The following is a 17,622-nucleotide window of genomic DNA, read 5'->3' on the forward strand; positions in this document are numbered from 1 at the left end:
CTACCCATTGTTCATTTTCGTGGGGCACTACATTAGAGCTTATGCCATTGCACTGATGTCACAATGTTAAAAGTGTGTGTCGCTCTGGGCATTCGGAATTCTTCTAAGCTACAATATGTAAATTCAGAATATCCGAAGGGTAAACATCAGATGTTACCTGCAGGCTTCATGCTGAAACGCGTGTACGCAAAACACTTCCGCCGTGGTGGGCGACGCCGTTAGTGTAATCATACACGCAAGACAATTGCGGGCACATGGAGTAGTGGCAGCAACCTGAAAACGATACATTTTCTTGTTACATATGAGTAATCAAAAATATACATTCCCACATGTTTCGTTTTGTCGTTTGTAGGAAGCGCTAGTAAGGGAACAGCACTTGGTTGGTCACATGCAAGCCACAATGCGAGAGGTGCCGATATTTCGATTACGCGATCAAAAATTAAAAGTCTAGAACCATGCACACTTCCCCTTGCAACTACTTCCCCAGCATCGTGAGACATGACACCATGTATTCACGCATAGTGTAATGATATGCAGGAATGAAAAAGATGCCAACATACCTGTAATCCAGTGTCCCATAAGTTTGATTCGATTTTTTGGCAGCTACCATGAAGAGCAAATGCACGATTCACAAGTTTCGTTTCGCCATTTTCATTGTTGATTTCACAAGCGTCGAGCAATCCCACGTGACCTCCTTTGGATCAGTGAAAAGTGAAAATTACTCGCGTCATGAACATATATGTTCATCTCAGCGCAAATCACGTTTTGCATGCTATAGAAGGAGGGGGGATCAATACTCTTCCTTTCGTGTTTTCATATCTTGTTGTTTTGCTACTCTCACTTCGGAGTTCGGATGGTGTCTAGCAACGTTGGGTACCTCGTTTCTTGTGTGTGTGAGCGAGTGGTTGACTTGCTGTTTACGATGTGTTCATATATCGCTTTGTAGTGCTGTAATGTGCAAATTAGCGGACTTTATAGCGGCTCTCTATTTTCCGTCATTGTCTTTCGAGCAGCGCCTGTTGTTCCGGTAAAAATCGAGTTGAATGAATCGCCACAGCCCCAACGTATATCGCGCAGTGTTGACCAAGACCAAGTCAAGCAGGAATTCTGGTGAGTAATGCTTTCGTAGATTGCCTGTCTTAGTAGTGTGCTGTCCACACATAGTTGGATTCTCATAAGAGTAATTTAAATTAATCAAAACAGCTGAAGTGCCTGTAATAGATGTAACTCGGTATCCGTTCGTAGGTTTGCGCCGTTTCTAGTTGGTTGCGCGTTTAGGAACAACAAATTTATTCGAAGACGATAAGATACCGATAATACATCACCGTACAGCAGCATTTACTCGTATCATTGTGAGCCATATTTCATTTGTTAAAATTTGTCGTCGTATTTCTTCAAAAATAAAAGCGCAAGTCGGCGTACTTGAATTGATCCCCAAGAACTGCTTACGTCGAACGTCTGCAAATGTTGTACTTATGTGCCTTCGCGCACCATAGTAGGCACAAAGCATATCTGATTAGAATAAATACTTCAAGAGGAAGTCATTCAAATACACTGTTATTTATAGCTGGTTTTCCATTCCAGGCATGGTATGTGGCTGCACGAAAGATTCCGAAAAAGAAAAACAACAACATGGCTAATAGGATGTTGCTGCCCAGGGAGTCCTGGCGAAGAGGTGAGCTGTTAAGATCATCATAAGGTTCTGTTGTGAAGTGAGAAATTTTGTAGTAGTGCACGAATGTTAATTAGTGCACTACTTTTATAAAAAAGAAACCAGAAATGGAAAGTTATGCATGCATCATTTCATGAATTGTAATGTATTACTATTTGATATTCACATGTTTCCATTAAGGGAATGAACTACTGAACCTATATTCATATCATGGTCATGCTCTGTGTTTACCTGGAAGTCACATTTTTAAGGCTTGTCATTCTTTTGTCTAAATGAATATTTATGTTAACCTTGTATGAAATAGCAGACGCGTATCAACACGTGTGCAGCTTGTGCACATTAAAACGAGCCATGTAGAGACAAATGCTTGTTGTTGTTTTTTTTTTTTAAATATTCTAGCCTATTCATGGTTGCTCATCGCTTCTTGCAGGTTTACTCATTCCAGAAGCAAGAATTGTATCATTGTAAGGCGAATGGAAATAAACTGACATCGACTGAGATAGGTGCTCTGTCATGGCCAATGACTGTAGGATGGCTCCAAAAGCGTCACAACAAAGCCAATATTCATCTAGCTCTCTACAAGTAGCTAACTCCACATAGTAGCCTGCTTCACAGCCTACACTACCTTGTGGGAGTACACATTACACAATATGTTGCATTGTGCTGTGGTATGATAACATACCGTTTGTCTCGCAATATGTGTATATAAATATGATAAGGGCCCTAAGGGCACAGTGCATGGCTTATACCCTGCTGAATATATATCCATACCTGGCTGCAACATTGCATATCAATGCAGGTTACAATACACATTTTGACATTTGGCCGTTATGAGACATCTTCGGCCGTAATGAGACTGCCTTCGGCCGTATTGAGACTTTGGCCGTAATGAGACACTTGGGGATTAAAGGATTATCGGCCGTATTGAGACTTTCGGCCGTATTGAGACATCGGCCGTAATGAGACTTCGGCCGTAATGAGATACAATCGTATCGATTGCGAGGAGGTGAGTTACACAATGGAGTACTATTCCAGCATTAACGTTGGAACAATACCAGCCTGATATTCACTTCGGTTTCTTTACAGGTTGTTTCCTGTCTCAACGGTCACACATACGCGTGAAATATTGCAACTGGTTCTCACATGGAATTGGTGTCTGTTGTCTGTCTGTTGTGTGTTGCCACTTGTTGGACAATTGTTCCTCGGCCATTTCGTTTGAGGAACCGTCGTGTTCGTCACTAAAGGATCTTCATTGAGCATTCAGTGCAAGCCTGTTCGAAGTTTCGAGGATTGTGTGTTCGGCGTTTGGAGGACTGCATGGTGCATCGGATCATCGGATGGGTTGTGTGTCCGTGCAACGTGTGCTCCATATGTGTGTGTTGGGATTAGTGAACCGTGTATGCTTTCCATTCGGCAAACGATGATGTACTGGATGCAATTTAAAGGTATGTGCAAGCCCATAAAATTTGGTGTTTTATGCATGGAGCATTCCCTTCCTTGCTTTTTCTTTTTTTGCGAAGCCTGGAGGTAATTTTTCTGTTAGGGAACTCGAGAGGCCCAATGTGTTTCGCGTATTAGTGGGTACATGTAACCCTTCGATACGTCCGGTACACTGTGGCTCCTGGCGTCAGCAGGGATGTCGTACCAGTTGCTTCAGGGGGCACATGGCACCTGCAGCTTTCGCAGGCACCGCGTGCCCCTTGAAGTCATGTGGCACATTTTTTAAAAAATGTGCCACATCATCAGATCATGATCAGACGGCACCTATCCGTCACTGGGTTTAGAGTGTAGCGCTAAGCACAGACGACCACAGAGTAGATGTAGACAGGACGAGCGCTTAGAAGGGAACACAAAGAGAAGAGCCCGATGTAGAAGAAATGTAGCTGAGCAGTATACGTTGTTGGGCTACTTGGTGCACTACATCTACTCTGTGGTCGTCTGTGCTTAGCGCTATCTTCTGTACTGCAATGCACCAACTAGCCCAACAACGTATACTCCTCACGGAAAACTTCTCTGTGCGGCATGTAGAAAACCTGAGTGTTCTGTTCTTGGTTAGATACGGGAACTTCTTCAGCGTATCCACTGAGTAGATATCCACGTACAAACTTTGTCGTAGTCATCGATCAAAGTCGGAACACAAGCTTCTTCAGTCTAGTTTTAGCTATCTCGAAGTTGTCGTTCAACAGCGAATCTGTCTCTTTCCACGGGAGCTGAACTTCGTACCTGCCATCCCTCATTTTCAGTGTTTTCTCGAACTCTTCGAGAACGGCATGACCTTCGGCCGACGTAGATTCATCTTTGTGGACAATTCCAACTCCTTCCAGGCTACAAAATCGTTCTAAAAGCTGGTCACAGTGCAGGTCCTCAGGAGATGTACTCACATGAAGCGCAGACACATAGTTGCAGGCCTGCCTTGCGATCAGTGAACGTTCGGTGGTCGGACCCCGAAACGGCCATCCTAATTTTGAGTTGATAGCAACGATTTCATCATTTGATCCGTAACGTCGGATCTCTCCTTTCAGCAATTTCCACATTTGATCCGACCCAACAAGGACCAAAATTTCGTTCACTTGCGGTATGCCAGGGAACGACACGACATCAGCAACATGTTCTCCAGTTTCCTGAAGTGGAACGACGTGACGGTCATCTGGTGAAGCTGATGGAAGATCATGACACAGAACTGACATTTCGGTTGCACACGCAAAAGATGCACTTGCCCGGCTCAGAACCTGTTTGGAGTACTAGCCCTCTGGGGCGGCTTATCTGATTCCCTCTTCGTTTCCCTCCCTCCCTCATTCCCTCCTGCCTTTGCTCTGCTTTCAACTTCGTTCTGGAGAAAAGCGAGCAAATCTTTTAGCTGCTTTTCGGAGTTTTCGAGCTGTGCTGGTTGTTGCTGTTTCCTACGAGAGTAGTCCAGAACCATATCCTGTGGCAGCGCGTTCAGGAGAATGTCGTTCATCATCGCTGCGTAACTTCCAGCAATTACGCCGAGAGATTATAATCCCCGCTTACTAGACTGGGTCTGATCATACATCTTCCTCACTCCACCAGTATCGTGCGAAGAGCGAATATGCCAAAGTTTACGCAAACCGGAGAAATACTCGTGTTCTATCTTCCGTCTGTCACCAAGACGTCTTTTTCTTCTCTTTTTTAGCAACTCCACTGCATCATCATGCAAGCTTCCGGGGCCAGGAGTCCCTCGATCGCAGCAGACTCCTGTCCAATGAGAAGAGATCTCGGGTACTGGAATTTCTCGATCTTGGACTGAATTTGAAACTGAATTTCATCTAGATCAAAGCGACACAGGACATTCGATGAGCTAGAGAAAGGACACGACCCAGACGTTCAAAAATTAGTTTCTCTTCCTCCTCGTTCATGAGTTACAAGAAGAAAAAAACGAAAAGGTCCAAGCAACATCGCCGTCTTTCAGTCGATGCATGTCTAAAACAAGCACGGTCCGCGCTGCAGGTCCTCATTCCCCAACAACGCGAGACAAGGAAGAAACACACATTTTTTGTATGTTGTGTGCTTTTTTTCCTTGTCTCGGGGACGGGGGGGGGGGGGGGGTGATACCTCGTCAAACCTCCAAAGCAGTCAAACCTCGATGTAGCGAAATTCACGGGTATCACGTTGTATCACGTTGTTTTCGTTGTATTGAGTATTTCGTAGTACCGAAACTAACGAAATTTGAAAGAGTTTGCGTCGCGAACTAAAAAACAATGAATATAGGGCTCACCCTACTACGCTTCCAAAGGCTTATTCCGAAACAGAGACAAGGAAACACGAGTACGGAAACACACGTTGCAGAAGAACGTGCACATTAGTATATACGCCGACGACATATACTGGCGTGCAGATGCCCGCATTGCGGCAGCGCCTTCAAACAGCGTTAGATTGTACGGCCTCCTTCTTAACGGAGAGGGGCATGGACATATCAGTCGATAAAACCGTATTCGAAAGAAAATGAAGACTTTTCAACTGAAGCTTGACGACCATCCAATAAGGAGAGTGTCTCATCACCGGTTCTTGCGAGTAATCATCGACTCGCAGCTCTCGTGGGCTGCTCACATTAAAAATCTCAAGGAAAGAACCGACGCACGTATCAACGTTCTATGGCGCATCAACAGCTCCCGCTGGGGAATGTCGACAGCGTCTCTTCTCGCTATATATAAAGCACTCATTGGGCAGATGATGGCCTACCATTTGCCTGTACTGCATGGAATAAGCGACACGTCAGAGAGGACGCTGCAAAGCGCATTATCAAAAAGCTTAGAAGTCTGCCTCGGTGTACCTTGTGCAACTTCAAATGTCCTAACTACAGTAGAAGCCAGAGAACTTCCATTAGATATACTGAGGGCAGTGGCGTAGCCACGGGGGGGCTAGGGGGAGCTCGAGCCCCCCCCCCCTACCTGCCACGACCCGACCCACGCAAATCGTGCAAATCCGAGAAAAAAATAATATATATGGGGGGGAGGGGGACCAGTGTGACGATCGCGAAAGTTCTTGCAGTTCATGACGGCTATCTAAGCTGCACTCGTGAATGGTTTTCAAAGTATGAGCTTTGCAAAGTACTTACAATCTCGTGGCACCACCTCATTGGACATGACAGCCTATACGTATATGTAATCGTATTGTGAACGTCCAAATAAATTATTATCGTTCTTTTTTTTTTCAACCGCATTCTGCGGTGTGGACAAGTATATGTGTGTTGTCGCGTCCAGGATCAGTGGGGGGGGGGGGGGAGTTTTCGTATCGAGCCCTCCCTACATTGGAGGTCTGGCTACGCCACTGAGTGAGGGCGCAGTAAACAGTGCGGCACTACGTTCGTCTATGCACGCAGCATCACAAACACCCCATTGCAAGGAAGGTGGCACGTCGAAATTCGCAATTCATCAGCGTGATCGCTCTGTATCGCAGTGCTTCACCAAAAGCACAGCTGACATTAACGGCGGTCTACACTGGAACTTCCACGTATAGCGTTGACTGTCCCTGGTGTGTATCACCAAACGGCTGCACTACCATCTCCAGTGCTGAAACAGTACTGTATGTCTCTAATGGAGAGCCATGGTGATGGGATTGCAAATCCCACATATGGGTCGACGTCAACGTCTGGGTCTTCATCATCATTTGTTGTACCACAGCACAGTAGAGAAGGAATGGCAAGGCTTTCCCCAGACTTGTACACGTTACTAAAAAAAAGTAATTGATTACCGTTACCGTTACCTTGTACGAAAAAGTAATTTTTTACCGTTACAAATTACTTGCCGGAAAAAGTAATGAAGTAACGCCTTGAAAAGTAACGCGTTACTTTGCCAATGACTTTCGATATCTGAGAAAACGATATAAAAAAAAGATAGAAAAAGTATATAGAAAAAAGATATCCACAAAAAGATATCTCTTTCGCTCCAGCGCTCTGAACATGCCGGATAGCTGAGGCCACGGCGACAAGTCATTGCAGATTGTCGACATCGTTGTGATATCGACAGTATTCCGCACAAGACTGACAGGGGCTCATGGTCACAAGAGTGGCATTAGGTTATCGGGGTCGAGAGTTCTGTGAAAAATGTGTCGAGAGGTTGAGAGTTTTGAGAGTTCTGTGAAAAGAGTCCCAACTGGAACTTCCACAAATGACTCATCAGGTTCACGGTACAACCTACAGTCCAACTTACTGCATACAGGCCGGGTTACGGATAGGTAGTACACATGAATGGGGAGAGGACAGTGGACTCAAAAATACACTACACGTGCGGAACACTGTGGCAATTGACCTCGGGGTCCTCGGGTAAGTAATTGTTGCGGGAAAAGTCCTAGATATAAGACAGCTGCCTTGCACCGAACTTGCAGAGGGCAGTTGGTTTTGTCTTCTCGCGGTGGTGAATCATCCCATATATGTGTGTGTGCGTCGTCCCGAACAATGTGGATTCTTTAGTTTCCAAGTAATCGATTACTTGGTAATTGATTACTGAAAATTGTAATTGAATTACTCACAAAATTACTGGGCCTCAAAAGTAATCGATTACGTTACAAATTACTCAAAAAAGTAATTGATTACTAGTAACGCAATTACCCGTTACGTACAAGTCTGGCTTTCCCACAGAACATCGTCGGCAATAGCGGAATTGGTAGCCATGCGGCTGGCAATGCAGTATATCGCCACCGCCAGGTGCCTGCGCAATGGGTCATATATTGCGATTCAAAGGTCTCTGCGGTCTCTAAGCCATCATTCAGCCATCATTCCTGGGAAGTGACTGTATGGCGCCAATAGTAGGGGACATTCTCATCGCGTACAAGAAAGCAGTAGATACTGGCCACGACATACTGCTTCAGCGGATTCCTAGACATATTGACATACGAGGTAATGATGCTGCAGATGAGATCGCAGGTATAGCGCACCTATCGTCAACGGAACACCCGGTGACGTATTCCAGGTCAGATGCGAAACACCTGTTAAAATTGCTGACAGAAGACATAAGGCAATGGTTACAAGTCGACAGACGGTCGATCATCCTTGCTTCATCAGATTGACCCGGAACTGAAATTCCAAGATATGCCTCCCAAAGAGCTACATTGGAGTCTACTCTAGAACGCTGGACAATAGAACCTTCGATATAGTCAAGCTGCTGGGTGTATGGGAACCCAAGAAGAGAGATGTGACGTTATCAGCGCTTCTCAACTTCGTAGTGAGCAGTAATATGGCATCTGTATTTTAGGACCGCATTCTAGGCATGTGTCGTCGAGTTCTTTGTTCCTATTAGTTTTTCGCAATTCATTTCACTTCTAGGGGATGTAGCTACGCATGTGCACTACAGTTCGGTGACCGGGAGGGGTGATGTTTTTCTATTTTTATCTTTTCATCTTTTCGTTGTCCTTTCATTTAGGGGATCTTTAAGGAGTAGCAGAATTCGTCACGTGACGAATTCAATATCTTCCCTTTATATATATATATATATATAAATCAAACTCAGACTCGGAAACACACGTGCGCGTGCAGTTTTATTCAGGCAGAAAATAATCGATAATCTGGCTCTGCGTAGTGTTCAACACGTGCGGAGTGACACAACGTTCGTACGTCGTCGCGGCTTCCACGGCCTTCTCGAAGTCGTCCTGCGACGCAGCAAACTGGCGCAATGCATCGATTGCGTCCATAACCTGTTGCGGCGTTGGCAATGTAGGCTCCACGCCGTAATTGTTCCTTCGTTGTATCGAAGTGCACGCTTAAAATTCGTTCGTTCTATCGAGGGATACAATACATTGTTGCCTATGAGATATGGACGGGAATATCAATTTTTTTCGTTGTATCATTGAATTTCGTTACATCGCGTTTCGTTGTAACGAGGTTTGACTAACAAGTGTGACTATTTGACTGTAACGTTTCGTGTCAACGAGGTATATTTCTTTAGAAAAAAAAAGAAAGGAAAGGTCAGCCAGGCAAAGAGCTGGTTTGCTATTCCAAAAAAAAAAAAGGAAAGAAGAAAAAAGCGGAAAAGCTGGGAAAAAAACGAAAGAAAGAAGAAAAAGAGACTCTATAACAACGTCACATGCAGTTCATGAGTCCTGAGGCTCTCAGGAAACTGAGGAGAGCGATAGTGACTGCTCACTGGTTCGGGTGCAGGACGAGGCCAAGGGGAGCGGCCAAAGAAAAGTCGTTACAGCCAATCTGGAGCAGGTGGCAACAGAGGGTGTTCCTATGGGGAAGGTGCTGCTGACAATACAAGAGCTGGTGTGGGATGTCAGCTTCCACGCCCCAGATAGTGCAGCACGGGGAATTTAACCGACCCATTTTGAAAAGAAGCGAGGGTGTACGGGCAACATTGAGTTGTAGGCGGTGGAGAAGGAATTATTCTTTACGACTGCGGTGGCAAGCGACGACAAACTCAATCAATGGGTTGACAGACTGTATAAATGTGTTATAAGTCGTAGTTTCGGCCCGGAACTGCCAGTCACATGTGGCACACCGACGGCGAATATGTTGACGGTATGTGAAGGCTGTAAGTGCCAGATGCGCCAGGGCCGAAGTGTCATCACAGCCAGCTCGCCTGCGTCTGCTCAGGTATTTCCATACAGGCCTATGTGGCCAGGGACTCATTGAAAAGTGATGTTGTGACCAGTGACTAGGAGTTGATTGAATTTCTGTGTGTGCACACACATTTCTGTGTTTTGAAGTGTCATGGTGTGCAAATCACTTATTATGCTGGGACGAGATGACGACAATATATTTAATGATGCCTTGCTGTCGGTAAGAATGACCCGCGTTTCAAGCCCTGATCAGACAATATGCTCGTGCTGCCAGGATACCGAACAGTTCGGATTCTGTCCACGTCGCCGCTGCATAAGATGGCGTAGACGCGTGAGAGGGAACGCCCCCTCCAGACGGGCAATGGCACCGCCAAAAGCAGACGCCGGGCAGTCCTCATCAATGGGACAAAGATAGTGGAGAGGGTGCCGTGTAATGTAGCGTGTATAAGCGCGAAGGGTATACCCGTTCCGCAGAATGTGAACAGGCTGTTCTCGCGCCTCTGCAAAGACAGAGTACGTCTCCGCGTGTCCTGGATTGTCCTCCGTTGTCCTGGAGACTACAGGCTTGGATGTTGAGTAGTTCCTGTTCTTGGGTTCGACTGAGAGCATGTAGAATGGGTAAGCTATACCACAATATCCTCAACTCCAGGGCCTGATAGACACGATAGAGGTCAGAGCATGATGGGCCCCAGGATGCACCAGCAATATGTCTTCTCGGGAGTACATTTACCAAAGCGCCTTCGTAGCAAGCAGCTTCACATGGTGGGACAACGTCAGGCCACGGTCAACTGTAATACCCAGGTACCGACAGGTCGTGACAAAGGTCAGGGGCGCGCCATCAATGAAAAGCTGGTACTTATGGAATGGCCTTCGTGAGAATGCCATAGCTACAGTCTTGCTACGTGAGACAACCAAGGCGCGGTCAAGGAGTCATCTTAAAATGATGTTTAATGAACCTTGTAGTCGGCGTTGGATCGTGTCACGCCGAACGGCGGAGGTCCAGATACAGATGTCGTCAGCATATATTGCAATGTGAGTGTGATTAGGAAGCCTTGTCTCGGGTTTGCCGTTGCGCCGCACGCAAATCATGTACGGCAACAGCGCAAGGACCGCCATCCGTCTGCTGCAATTATATCGCATTTTGTAAGCGTTTGGCAGTGCGCCAAAGAGTACAGTAAAATTTATTTTCGTCGCAACGGAAATACCTGTTGTGAGGGCCGAATTTCATACCCCCATAAGCTCCATGTTTCTGCCATGGTCTCCCATAGCTGAGTTTTAGAAAACGGCATGATGAAAGATATGAAAACCCCAGCCCCACTAAAACTTGGAAACCGCACTTATATTAGTGGAAGGGCGGAAAACGACAAGAAATGGCGCTCACGACGAATCAATCATCCTGGGGCTTCGTAGAGATTGCAAACCGGCAGCGCTGTAGAAGAAGCAGGCGTCTCATACGATGAATACCGCTATACCCAACGGAACACAAAAGAGAATAGCTATTTCTGCGTCCATGAGAAAACGGCTGGAAAGAATGGCGAAAAAAGAAGCTTGAAAAGCAGCATTTTCAAACTTTTCCGTTCTGGGACTCAGTTTCCATTCTGCTATCATATGCTGTTATTCTAGGCTCAGAAATTCGTTCCTGCCAACCAAAATTAAACGAAGGCCGCCAGTGATATTTTGTGCGTGATAATTGTATTGCATCCTTCCAGTGCACTGCATTCAGTGTGTTCTTGCAAAGTAATACGTGTAATGAACGCACGATTGACCTTACAGACAGGAATATACTTCGCGTGCAGGACAACGCAAAATGTAAAAAGCAAACTGAATTTATAAGAGGAGCACATGCTTGGTATCCGCCAAAATAGCACAGCGAGAGCAGAGCATAGACTCATAGCGGCCGATCAAATGCTTGAAATGGGGGGTGAATGCAACCCCGAGACGAAGCCTGTGCATCAGCGACGCAACATGGCGAGGCACACGAGAAGGCATGGTGAAGCCAAAGCCAGGGTCCACTTCACGCATCAGAACTCTTGATGGAACGTCACGAGACTATTGAGCATGTGCGAGAGGCCTCACCACATCATTTAGGAAGGTTCGCCTGTCGCCTTTGGGGAGGGTAATCCGCACGCTTGATCGGGAATGATACGCAGCTGCTGCAGCCCCGTCAGCCTCTTCATTGCCGCGGATGCCGCAGTGTGCAGGAACCCACCAGAAGTAGATAGAGTGCCCGCTGATCTCAAGACGGCCTAGTTCCTCCAGTATTTCCACAACCACTGGCGCAAGTGATCCACGAATACCCATGTTCGCTATACATTGGAGAGCTGCCTTGGAGTCGCAGTATATCACCCAGCTGCTGATAGCGGCGGATGCAATGTGCTTGAGGAAGAACAAAATGGCATGCAACTCTGCAGATGTGGATGGAGGTGCGGTGCGAGAGACGGTATGCGTGGCACGACGACATAGTCGGAATTGTGACGGCAGCAGTGGAGCGGTGTAAGTTGGTCGACCCATCTGTGAATACTGCAGTGTCCGAAGGGTACCGGCACTGCATCATGTCTAACGCAAGTTGTTTCAACACGGGTGCTGCAACGCGATCCCTCTTGCTCTTGAGCCCAGGAATGGAAGTAGAGATTGAAGGTATCGAAAAGACCCACGGAGGGGACCTGGGGACGACTGATCTGGCAACAAAAGCCGGTAGCAACGGCTTTACAGCAGCGATGCAGCGAGAAGTGTTGCTCTGCCTCCGCCTTTTGAGCTTCGATACCAAGGGGTGACGGCGGTGTTCCGCGACGAGGCGTAGATAATGGCGCGCAGTTTCTCTGAGATGTAAGACCTCTACTGGCAGCTCTCGGGCCTCTGCCACCACCATGCCACACAAGAATAAGATGCAGTAGTGCAATAGTGAAATAGATACAATTACATTATCTGGCGCAGCGACTGAGCGTAACCTTTCTGCATCTAACAATCCTATCTGCCGTGCAGTGATATTTTGAGAGCTGACGAACTAGATTTCGTTTCCTTCTTAAGTTGAACAAGACTATAGAACCCTTGTCGAAGGGCCCATCTTTCGCCAACAGCACTGCTCATGCCATGATAACAAGAGGCACATTGCAGAAAGCAGCAACTGCCTTCAGTTGCGGCATCCAGAACAGTTGGTCAAGCCAGCCCTGGGTAGAAAATAGGTCACTGGGAACCATCCTCCCGTGCTCAGCCATTCTCTCTAGGGCATGGACGTTGCAAAGGCACTTCGCATGTTTGACATCATGAAAGTGTCTACCCTGACGAAATCACAGTATTTAAGGGCACAAGAGCAGCATTTCTTATTTCTTGCTGTGAATGACATAGGTACATTAATGTGGTACAACTTTGGGCAGTAGAAGTCTCATGCTCGTAACGGCTTCTGTTTCCTACATGCAATTAAGAGTTGAGCACACGAAGAGGCGAAACTTTGAGGTTGTCTTATGTGTCTTCTGTTGAGATGTCTTCATATCCTGCACAGGGCTTGTAATTCTAATTCTCCCATCATATTTCTTCTCGAGTCCTTCCATGCCCTTTAAATACCGTGGCAATGATGAGGACAGTGCATAGAAGAACAACAGTCAAAATATTTGTAGCTGTCCTCCAGAGGCTGTCCCCCTCACATTTCCTAACCAATTCGCTGGATTTCCTACCAATTTACATTTATGGACAAAGATGTCCAAAGTGGCATCAGGGAGAAATCGTTTCATGAACCACTTGTTATTGCAGACATATTTTGTGTGGGTTAGTTGCTGTTTCGTTTGCCTCTCACTTGTGCTGCTATTGCATTTCAGGGATGCGTTATGTTGACCTCTCCTGTGCACGTCTGATGCCAAACTTGGATCTACTGGCTAGGCTGCCAGCACTTGATACATTAACCCATCCCACAAGCAAATGGGAATACAGGGCCCTGCACCTGAATGCATCATGTGAAGTTGAACAGGATGGAGAACGCACAAGCACAAGTACAACAAACACACACAGCGTTCAACTAGCATCTGGTTTATTAGGACAAACATCCCCAGTCCAAATAAATCTGTTGCTAGTTGAACGCTCTCCGTGTTTGTTGTTCTTGTCCCTGTCCATTCTCCAATATGTTAAGTACAAACAGACATGCTCTACACATTCTTGCGCTGTAAAGTTCTCAAGATAACGCAAAATTTCACAGTCATGCTTTGCTTATCCTTTTATTATGCAGTTCAATCTACGTCTACACCACATTACAGGGCTGAAACGAGACATGGACAGCAGGAATGAGACAGGTCTCAATGTTATGCTGCATGACATGAGTTAAAACTGAACTGATCAGAGAGATTTACTTGCAGCTTGTTAGTTTACAGCATGGGATTGCTGTGGAGGAAAAGGATGCAAACGGCAGCGATTTATATAAAAGAAACCTGCATGAGGTTGACCAAGTGTGCGAACACATGTCCACTCACATAATTCTCGTGTCCTACGAATACAGGCAAGCATCATCAAGCAGCACGAGACAGGGGCACAAACATGCACAACAAGACGATCTGCTTTACTATAGCAACTGAGTTACAGAAGACAACGAAGGCATTTCTTTTACCTGAAGAACAATATAAGTACACGTGCACAAGATCAGCACACTCTTCTGGAGAAACTGTGAACAACTTCTTCTAGTAATCTTTTACTTAGTTGTTAGTAAAGCAGATTGTGTTGTTGTGCGTGTTTGTGTCCCTGTCTCTTGCTGTTTGAAGATGCTCACTCAGTACAAACTACCCCACTTTGCAAGTTTGCTCCAAATACAGTGAAAGTAGTAAAACTAATGGAGATCACAAGCTTCTTTGTTTATTTTTACTGCATTGAATATTGTCACGGATGAAAACAGACGAGCGAGACGGCGAATAATCGGCGAACGCTTTATTCTAGCTGCTTAGCTGGCTAACACAAGAGCGGTAGCTCTTAGACAGAACTAAGGTAAAGATTGCTCCGGCTGGAAGCTTTTATATACAGTGCCGAACATTGTAGAAAGCGCGCGTCGGTGAAGAAGAGGAAGAGAAGCTTCTCCAAGGTCGATGTGGGGCCGGATTCACAAAGAGCTCGTGCGACGGAATCTGTCGTAACTCCGTCGTACGGGAAAGTTACGACGAAGTGTAGATTCACGAAGGGCGCGCGTCGCAAAATCTTCGCAGCTTACGGCGGAATCCTGCGAGAGCTCCCGAGCAGTCTTACGAAGAAAGATGGCGGCGTTATTTGGCAGCGGTGGATTTGGAGACGGGAAACAAAGACTCCGTAATACGCGCCAACGCATTGCACTTTGCCACAGAACCTTCGAGACCATCCCAGACAGAACCTTCGAGACCAAGTGACATTGAGGCACTTTTTTGCTTGGTAACCTTCAACAAATCCTTAAACTTTGTGCTCCGTAAAATCGGGTCGCAGGGATTTTTCAAGCATCCCCTACACCCCGCTAAAATACCCCCAACACCCCTTCAAATTGTCTGCAAGAAAGGCAAAAGAAGCCATAAAAGCTGCAAAACTGAGTGCCACACACCGTTTACAAAACACCCTCACCCACCCCCTCCCCGAGACGAACATACTGGAAATATATATGCTGTGTTATCGAACGCGTTTCGCCTGTGATTGCATGGCATCCATTATGGCTACCGAAAGACCGAGAGCACGTGCAGTAACAAAACATTTGGGGACGAACAACTTCGTCTTCTTCTAATGGGACGACTCTTATTGGTGCGATCACAAATTTTCGTCATCGTTACCATAGCGAAAACATAGTCTCGCACCCTTTGGCTGTTTGTCTCCGAGGTGCACATGACAGGAAGCGAGCAACTTCCTCTTCCTCGTCAAATGGGGTACCCTCTCCACTACGATAGCTTTGTGAATCGCGCTTACGACGCCGTCGTACGCGCGTCGCAAGCTACGACGTCTTAGCGCATCTTAGCGTAACTTACGATCGCGTTTGTGAATCCGACCCCAGCGCTCGACGCGTACGCTGCCGCTGTTCTGTGTGGTCGCTTCAAAGATGATACGTGGCAATATAGTGCATTGTAAACAAAATTGGTATCCATAGTAAGGTAAGTTATAACATGTAAATGGAATATGTTATCCTTCTGAATATGTTAGTATCCTCATATGACGATGGGAAGAATTTTCTGATTGTGCAACAGCACATCCAGGTATGTGCTGCCTATTTCTTGGGCCAAGGTAGCCCCTGATCCATCTGGTGAACGATAAATGGGTAGTGCACGTTAGACACCTGTGAGAAAAACAATCCTTAAGACTGCCATGTCAATTAAAAAGGGTAAAAGCACTAAAATATACCTTGTGCCATGAAAAACAACCAAACTGAGCTATACACAGGATATGAACATGAAGCAACATATATACAGGGTATCCCAGCTAAATGCGAACATATTTAAAAAAAAATATATGTATCACTTTTTCCGAGAAAGAATCGATTGCAATATAGCATATGCTGAAGGGCACTCCTTAGCAGGACATTAGCAATCTCCTAAGGCAATGTCTTAATTAACTTTGAATAATGAACTTTTTAATGATAAAAGCTACGAAGTTGTCCCAATGAGAACATCTGGTCCCTTCGGTCACCTGATACCGGAGCCGTTTTCAGAACACAAATTCGTTCAATAGATCGTCCGCAAAAAAATAGTGAAGGAACACCATTTTTTTCTGTATTTTGTTCATTGCGCATCTTCGGAGACGCGTCTTTCCTTCACCCCCAATGTGAGAGGGTGAAAGAGCACACTATCGCCCCTTGCGTCCTGGAAATAGATTAAAAGAAAACAGAAAATGCATCCCAAGATAAGGGCAGTCAACAGTCAGTAGAGTCACCCGATACATTCGTTTTTGTTTTGTTTCCGCAAGTTAAAGCTAATCTTCGACGCATGAGGCGGCACTGTGCTCCTTCACCCTCTCACATTGGGGGTGAAGAAAAGACGCGTCTCCGAAGATGCGCAATCAACAAAATAAAGAAAAAAAATGGTGTTCCTTCACGAATTTTTTGCGGACGATCTATCGAACCGATTTCTGAAAACGGCTCCGGTATCAGGTGACCGAAGGGACCAGATGTTCTCATTGGGACAACTTCTTAGCTTTTATAATTAAAAAGTTAATTATTGAAAGTTACCTCAGACATTGCCTTAGGAATTTGCTAATGCCCTCCTAAGGAGTGCCCTTCAGCATATGCTATATTGCAATTGATTTCACCTCGGAAAAAGTGATATATATATTTTTAAAAAATACGTTCGCATTTAGCTGGGACACCCTGTATACGAAGTACGCCACCAAAGTGTGTTTGGCGTGTGTGCGTGTCCCTTCTTCGTGTTTATGTCCTGTACTGTTAGCACTTTTACCCTTTTTAGTATGTTAGTCCAGCATGCCCAACGAGATGTTTCACGTAATATAATAAGCAGGGTGGGACTTGCTCAGATTAGATGCTTTTCTAAATTTAGGCGATAAAAAGTGGGGTGCTGGTTGTGGAGAAACATGCATTTCATGTAAAAATACAGCACAAAAGGAAGAGATAGACGCGAAATTGCATGGGTAAGTCTATAAGTCTAGTTCGATGCTGCAGCTCAATACTACTAAAATTTGATATGCATATTGCTACTAAATATATATACACACACATATACATACTCGTGGGTGGAATTGGGGAATGAAATGGGATTTAGCCCGAGTCAGTCCGAAAAACACACTTGCGGAGGCAGTCATCATGCATCTAGCAAGTTCCACAATGTGATTTTCACAAGTGCTTTTGCCGGAAGCGGCAAGATTTAATACGGAATTTATAGTTTCTTTAACGTTTCCTGATATGACAGCACTTTAACGCGGTACTGGTATACATGTACGATTACATCAGCGATGGCTGCGTAATGTCTAGCCACCGTTTGAAAGCGATAACCAGGGCCCCC

At 45.7% G+C, this 17,622-nt stretch overlaps 1 long non-coding RNA gene across 1 annotated transcript; it reads left to right on the top strand.

Annotated features, from left to right (window-relative positions):
* Positions 1-875: 875 nt before the first annotated feature.
* Positions 876-2,170, top strand: LOC135398541 (uncharacterized). Its single transcript, XR_010424112.1, has 3 exons — positions 876-1,110; positions 1,585-1,675; positions 2,103-2,170. It is a non-coding gene; the product is annotated as an uncharacterized LOC135398541 (long non-coding RNA).
* The last annotated feature ends 15,452 nt before the right edge of the window (positions 2,171-17,622 follow it).

Source organism: Ornithodoros turicata, chromosome 1 (assembly GCF_037126465.1).
Source record: "Ornithodoros turicata isolate Travis chromosome 1, ASM3712646v1, whole genome shotgun sequence".
In the NCBI taxonomy this organism is placed as follows: domain Eukaryota; kingdom Metazoa; phylum Arthropoda; class Arachnida; order Ixodida; family Argasidae; genus Ornithodoros; species Ornithodoros turicata.